The sequence below is a fragment of the Loxodonta africana genome, chromosome 16 (genome assembly GCF_030014295.1).
Source record: "Loxodonta africana isolate mLoxAfr1 chromosome 16, mLoxAfr1.hap2, whole genome shotgun sequence".
Classification (NCBI taxonomy): domain Eukaryota; kingdom Metazoa; phylum Chordata; class Mammalia; order Proboscidea; family Elephantidae; genus Loxodonta; species Loxodonta africana.
The window spans coordinates 45753995-45761976 of NC_087357.1; the positions used below are offsets into that span (position 1 = coordinate 45753995).

Below are 7982 nucleotides of genomic sequence, written 5' to 3' on the forward strand. Positions count from 1 at the left end.
AAAGAACCAACTTTTGGTTTTGTTGATTCTATTGTTTTTCTATTCTCTGTTTCATTTATTTCTGCTCTGATCTTTATTATTTCTTTTCTTCTGGTGGCTGTGGGCTTTTTTTTTTTTTTTTTTTTTGCTGTTCTGTTTAAGTTATGTAGCTAATGTTTTGATTTTGTCCCTTTCTTCTTTTTTGATGTGTGCATCTATTGCTATAAATTGACCTCTGTGACTGCCTCTGCTGTGTTCCAAAGGTTTTGTCATGTTACTGAGGTGCTAGCCTATGCCTGGGAAAAGAATGACACTCAGGTTTTACGGGCCCAGGGCCCAGTGGACAGACAGGTGCTTGTCGTCCACTCTGGCCACCATGTCCTCAATGGCATTCCAGTCGAGCTTGCTCAGGATACTGCCAATGCCCTCAGACCTGCTGTCCATGCCACTCACCCCAGCAGAAGGCTTTTCCTCTTCAGGTGGTGATAAGCTTTGTAGAAGGGAATCATGACTGTCATGAAGAATCTTATGGATTTCTGAAGGTAGTGTCCATGGACTCAACACAGTCTCCTCTCTTTCATATTCTACACACCGCTTGGTTCCATAGTTTTTTGTATGCTGCAGGCTACAATATGGAGCATCAGAGCCCTTTTGGAAGATACCTGGAGACTGCATAGTTTTCCGTATTGCCGCTTGGGCTCTGCCAGCTTTTTCCTGGATGGTAAAAGTGGCAGTTCCGTCTGGCCAAGGTGAATCTTGAGGTTGAACAAAAGGTTTCCCCTTTTGGGTGTAACTTGATTTGGGTATACAGCTGACTTTTCCACGTCGATTTATTGGAAAATTGTTACCATGCTGATTCTCTCTGTTTGGACAAGGGAAGCGTTGCTGTTTGGAAACCTGAGCTGTTCTGCGTTTGTTAGGCAGTTGTTGCATTTGTGTCTGTGCAGTTGTTGGTAACTGCACTGATTCAGATAACAGTTAATTCATCAGACTGTATGCTTGTGAGATTTGACGACTATAGTGATCAGAGAGTAGCAACCTGTCCTTTTCATACTTCACCTTCTGTCTAGGCCCGATTTCCCTTGAAATCGTGTAAAATGGATTGTTCCTGGGACAGAAAGAAGCTTGCTCTTGCCCTCTCTTTTCTGCCAGCTGATGTAAGTACTCTGCCATTCTTTCTTTTTTTTTTTTCATCCAGATGCAAATCTCTCATTTCTCCTTCTCACTTCATTGTGGATGTCTGCCAGAAGTATGCTGAATCCTGGAGATAGTCTTAGCTTGTTCTGTTAAGCCAAGCTCTTCACTGGAAACTCCATCTTTTGTTATAAGGTCATCAATAATGTCTACAATATCAGTCAATGCAGTCATCTGGAGTGGATCTACTGAAACACTCTCAAATAACTCACCACTGTTAACCATTGTCAGTGGAAAGGCTGACAGCTGAGTCGGCAGAAGGAAGCGCGCTGGCTTTCTGACTTGAGTAATTTTATGTTATAGAAAATTCAGGTTCTAAAGTATCCTCTTTGTCACTTTGATCTTCTTTATCCATATGAATCAGGAAATGCACTTCTTCAGAAATGCTTATGGTTTTTGAAGCCAGTGTTTTATCAAATTCATGGCCAGAAGATGATTCAATGTAATCCACTGGCTTAACCACTTTGTGGCTGGGGAAATCCTGCTGTATGTTTTCAGCAATGTTCTGTACTGCCAACAGCTATTCATCAGTCTCCCGAAGCTTAGACGTGAGGTGCTCTAGTCTGAGCGCTGCAGGACTTGGTGCAGGAGAAGCATCAGAGACCTCCTGCAGCAGTTTCCACAACAGGCAATCTTCTGCAACTTCTGACTTTGTGCTCTGATCTTTGAATCAGAACTCAGGCCTCGGCAGATCTTTGTTCTGCTGTACTCCTGATAGTGTAGGTGAGATGACAGTAGGCGTCTTCATTTCTGTAATGCCTGCTCTCCAGTTTTTTACATCCAGACAGGTTGGAGACACTTTTGCAGGTTTAAAAAATAAATCCATAGTGGAATTGGCAGATTCTTGACTCTTAATACCATGCGGGGGACAGCATTAGTAACTGAAGCTGCCATATGATGTAACTCTGCAGAGGATGGAACTTCTAGAATATCACTTTGCTGTTTGCTAACATTATCATCTAAAGGCTCTTCTCTGGCAGGTAATTCCTGTAGATCACAGCTTCAATGTCAATCCCATCTATGTAAGTGTGTCCAGCCAAATTTGCTTCAGTTGAATGTATAAGTCTTTTACTTCCCTTGTTAGGTTTATTCATAGGTGTTTTATCCTTTTGGAGGCTATTGTAAATGGTATTTTTTTTTTATTTCATTTTCAGAGTCTTTCTTGTTAGTGTAGAGGAACTCAACTGATATTTGTGTGTTGAACTTGTACCTTGCCACTTTGCTGAATTCTCCTATTAGTTCCAGTAATATTTTTTTGTGGATTCTCTGGGATTTTCTATGTATAAGATCATGTCATCTGCAAATAAGGATAGTTTTATTTCTTATTTATTTATTTATTTTTACCAATATGGGGGCTGTTTATTTCCCTTTCTTGTCTTATTACTCTAGCTAGGACTTCCAGTACCATATTGAATAAGAGTGGTGATAAAAGCATCCTTGTCTCATTCCCGTTCTCAAGGGGCATGCTCTGTTCTTAAACTGAGAATTGCGAATAATGTTGGCTGTTGGTTTTGCATATATGCCTTTAATTATGTTGAGAAATTTACCTTCTATTCCTATTTTGCTGAGATTTTTTATCAGGAAAAGGTGTTGGTTTTATCAAATGCCTTTTCTGCATGGATTGAGTTGATCATATGATTCTTTTCCTTTGTTTTGTTTGTGTGGTTAATTATGTCGATTATGTTCTGATGTTGAACCATCCTTACATTCCTGGTATGAATCCCACTTGATCATGATATATTATTTTTTTGATAAGCTATTCACTTCTGTTGGCTAGAATTTTGTTGAGAATTTTTTGTGTCTATATTCATGAGGAATATTGGTCTGTAATTTTGTTACTTAGTGGTTTCCTTGCCTGGGTTTGGTATGAGGGTTTTGCTGGCTTTATCAAATGAATTAGGGAGTATGTCTTCCTTTCTATGTTCTGGAATAGTTTGAGTAGAATTGGTGTCAACTGTTCTCTGAATGCTTGGTAGAAGTCTCCAGTGAAACAGGCTGTGCTGGGGCCTTTTTTTTTTTTTTTGGTTGGGAGTTCTTTTTTTTTTTTTTTTTAAATGACATACTCAGTTTCTTCATTTGTTGTGGGTCTGTTCAAATTTTTTACCTCTATTTGTGTTAGTTGAGGTAGGTAGTGTGTTTCTAGAAATTTGTCCATTTCTTCTAGGTTTTCAAATTTGTTGGAGTACAATTTTTCATAATATTCTGTTACGATCCTTTTTATGTTGGTTCTGGTCTAATGTCACTCATCTCATTTATTTTGGCTATTTACATTTTCTCAAGTTTTTCATTTGTCAGTTTGGCCAGTGATGTGTCAGTGTTATTGATCTTCTCAAAGAACCAACTTCTAGTGTTGTCGATTCTTTCTATTGTTTTTTCTGTTTTCTACTTCATATATTTCTGCTCTGATCTTTATTATTTCCTTTCTTCTGTTGACTGTGAGCTTCTTTTGCTGCCCATTTTCTATTTGTTTGAGTTGTAGGGCTAAGATATTGATTTTGGCCCTTTCTCATTTTTTTTTAACGTGCATGTTCATTGTTATGAATTCTCCTCTAAGCACTGCTTTTGCCGTATCCCAAAGGTTTTGGTATATTGTGTTTTCATTCTCATTTGATTCTAGGAATTTTTTAATTTCCTTTTTAATTTCTTCTATTACTTATTGGTTTTTAAGTAGGATGTTATTCAATTTCCATGTATTGAATTTTATTTTTCTTGCTCTTCCTGTTATTGATTTCTAGTTTTATAGCATTGCGATCAGAGAAGATGCTTTGTGTTATTTTAATGTTTTGGAATTTATTGAGGCTTGCTTTGTGGCCTAAAATATGGTCTATTCTGGAGAATGATCCATGTGCATTGGAAAGAATGTGTATTGTGCTGCTTTTGGGTTTAGCGTTTTGTATATGTCTATGAGGTCACGTTGGTTGGTTGTGTTATTTAGATCTTTTGTATCTTTGTTGAGTTTCTTTCTAGTTGTTCTGTCCTTCATTGAAAGTGGTGTTTTAAAATCTCCTACTGTTATTGTGGAACTGTGTATTTCTCTTTTCGGTGCTCTTAGAGTTTGTTTTATGTATTTTGAAGCTCTGTTACTGGGTGCATAAATATTTATTATGGTTACGTCCTCTTGGTGGATTGACCCTTTGATCATTATATAATGCCTTCTTTGTCTCTTATAATGGATTTTGACTTAAAGCCTATTTCATCAGAAATTATTATTGCCATGCTTGCTGAATGTTATTGTTTGTTTTATAGGCCTGTCTCACCGTTGGCCGAAAAGTGGACTTCAGGAGTGGTTTCAGCTCTGTTTTAGCAATGTGTCCGTGGTCCATAGTCTTGGGGGTTCCTCCTATCTTGGTCTGACCAGTAAGTCAGATTTTGTGTGTGTGTGTGAATTTGAAAAATTTTGTTTTACATTTTTCTCCTGCTCTGTCTGGAGCCTTCTATTGTGACCCCTGTCAGAATGGGCAGTGGTGATAACCAGGCACCATCTAGTTCTTTTGGCCTCAGGATGGTGGAGGCTGTGGTTCATGTGATCCATTAGTCCTTTGGACTAATGCTTTCTCTGTGTCTTCGGATTTCTTCATTCTCTTTTGCTCCAAACATGATGGGACCAATAGATGTATCTTAGAGGGCTGCTCTCAAGCTTTTAAAAGCCCAGATGTTACTCACCAATGTAGGCTGTAGAACACTTTCTTTATGAGCTGTTATGCCAACTGACCTAGATATCCCCCAAGACCATGATCTCCAGCCCTCAGCCTCAGTAACTTGGTCCCTCAAGCTGTTTGGGTGTATGTAGGAAGGTTCTATGACTTTGTCTTGGTCAAGTTGTGCTGCCTTTCCCTGTATAGTCTGTTGTTCTTCCCCTCACCAAAGTTAACTTGTCTGCTGTCTAGTTAGTGATTTCCTTCCCTACCTTTCCCTTCCCTTTTAACCAACAAAGATTGTTTTTTTTATATGTGTAAACCTTTTCTTGAGTTTTTGTAATAGTGGTATCATACAATATTTGCCCTTATTTGATTGCCTCATTTCACTCAGCGTAATGGCCTCCACATTTCATCCATGAGATGCTTCACAACTTCATCATTGTTCTTTATCATTGCGTAGTATTCTATTGGGAAACCCTGGTGACATAGTGATTAAGTGCTACGGCTGCTAACCAAAAGGTCAGCAGTTCAAATCCACCTGGCAGTCCTTGGAAAACTCTACAGGGCAGTTCTACTCTGTCCTGTAGGGTCACTATGAGTCAGAATCGACTCGGCGGCAATGGGTTGGTTGGTTGGTAGTATCCCATCGTGTGTATGTACTGTAATTTGTTTATCCATTCATATGTTGATGGGCACTTAGAGTGTTTCCATCTTTTGCTATCATGAGTAGTGTTGGAGTGAACATGAGCATCTGTTTGTGTGATGATTCTTATTTCTGTAGAGTATATTCCTAGGAATGGGATGACTGGGTCATACGGTACTTCTTTTTCTAGCTTTTTAAGGAGGTGCCATGTCATTTTCCATAATGATTGTACCATTTTACATTCCCACCAGAAGTGCGTAAGAGTTCCAGTCTCCCTGCAGCCTCTCTGACATTTGTTATTTTCTCTTTTTTTGATTAGTGCAATTAATGTCGGGGTGAGATGGTGTCTCATTGTAATTTTGATTTGCATTTCCCTAATGACTACTGATCGTGAGCATTTCCTCATGTGTCTCTTAGCTGCCTGCATGTCTTCTTTGGTGGTCTTATGCTCTTTTTGTTGTTGTCATGTTAATGGTTTTTTGCTCTGCTTAATTTTCTGTACTGAATTCTTTTTGTGTATGGATTTTCTTTTCACATCATTTGTTGTTGATTTCATGTTTACTGAGTCTTTTTGGTTTTCTTATTTTGGTGAGTAGATTTAGTAATTTTTTTTGTGTGTGGTTACTCTGAAATTTACCTTTCTCTCCTAAGTTTGAAACAGTCTGTTATATCTTGATACTGTCTTGACTTCCTCTCCATACAGAAGTTCTATAACTACATCATTTATTTCCTGTTTTTGTTTTGAAGTTGTCATCATTTACAGATTGACGTATCTGGTTCGCTGTTTTCAGTTTTGTAGCTTTATTTGACCTTTGAGAAGTCTTTATCCAGGTTGGTGTCTGTGTATCCTGCCCTGTGTCTTAATCTCAGGTTGTTGTCTGATACCATTGGTTTTCTGTTTGAAGGACTCCCTTTAGTATTTCTTGTAAGGATGGTCTGGTCTTTACAAATTTCCTTAATTTCTGTTTTTCTAAGAATGTTCTAGTTTTGCTGTCGTATTTGAAAGTAAATTTTGGTGGATGTGTGATTCTTGCTTGGCAGTTCTTTTCTTCAGGATTTTATATATGTCATCCCATTGCCTTCTTGCCCGTGTGGTTTCTGCTGAGAAGTCAGTACTTAGTCTTGTTGTTGCCCCTTTGTAGGTGATATTTTGTTTTTCACCAACTGCTTTCAAAATTCTTTCTTTGTCTTTGGTTTTGGGAAGTTTGATTATGATATATATTGATGACTTTCTTTTGGGGTCTATCCTGCATGGGGTTCGTGAATTTCTTGGATGGGAACCTTCTTGTCTTTCATGATACAAGGGAAGTCTTCTGCCAATAAGTCTTCAAAAATTCTTTCTGTACTTTATTTTCTTCTCCTCTTCTGGAATTCCTGTTACATATAAATTATTCTTGATAGTGTCCCACCTAAATCTTAGGCTTTCTTCATTTGTCCTCATTCTTTTTTCTGATTTTCTTGAATAGAATTTGTGCTGAGGGATTTGTTCTCTATTTCTCGATTCTTCCGTTTATTATATTCTACTTGTATGCCCTTACATTGTGTTATCTATTTTTGATATTTTATTGTTAATCTTCTGGATTTCTAGTTTTTTTTTTTTTTTTTTAGTATGGCTTCTGATGGTCTGCTTTTCATTTTGTTCTTGTATTATTTTCCTGAATGCTTCTAGGGTTTTGCCTGTGTTTTCCTTGATCTCTTTGAGGATCCTACACATAAGTATTTTGAATTATCAGATTTTTCTATTACTATTTCTTTTGCAGAAAGGTTTTCTTCCTATTTATTTTGCTCGCTTATTTCAGCCATCTTTTATACTGTTTCTTCATGTGATTTTTTTTTTTTTGTCTGCTGTCTCCGAGGCATTAAGGTGTTAATTTATTTATTTATATATTATATTTATGTTCATTTTGTGCTGTTTTTTGTTCTGTTTTGATGTATCCTGAGCTTTGTTCCTTATCTTTCTCTTTAGAATGTCTTTCTTACTTTGCATTATTTTAATTATTGTTGCTTTGTGGTTCTGGTTTATATGTGACTTTGGTGGTGTCTGTTGGCTAGGCTTGATTTCCTCTCACTAGAAGGTATGATGGGTCACACCCAGGTGTGAGTCCTTCGTGATAAGGCTTACATGTCTTCCCTTACCTGATTGAGTGGAGGTGGGAGGGAATATTCTTTCCCTGATTATTGGGTATGAAGTGTTAGGTGATCAAGGTCTCTCCAGAGCCCTGTGGGACCATTGTATCCTTCTAGCTTGGTGCTAGCAATTAGTGCCTTCTCTGGAGGTCAGGGCAGGACATGTCTATATCTGCTGTGAGGGAGTGCTACCGAAATGGACTAGTTAGGCCCTCTGTGCATGCATGAATTGATGTCTCAGTAGGTGGTGGGGTTTCAAGGATGTGTAGGGCAGTGCATGGGTGGGCAGAGTGGGCACAATTCTTTGGTTGCATGTCCGATGGCACGGGATTTACAATACATAGGTTAATCACATCAGATGACAAAATGGCAGACAACCACACAATGCTAGGAATCATGGT

The 7982-nt window shown here is 38.2% G+C and overlaps 1 pseudogene; it reads right to left on the bottom strand.

Moving 5' to 3' along the window:
• Window positions 1-253: 253 nt before the first annotated feature.
• Window positions 254-2806, bottom strand: LOC104845829 (ciliogenesis and planar polarity effector 1-like; annotated as a pseudogene).
• Window positions 2807-7982: the final 5176 nt, after the last annotated feature.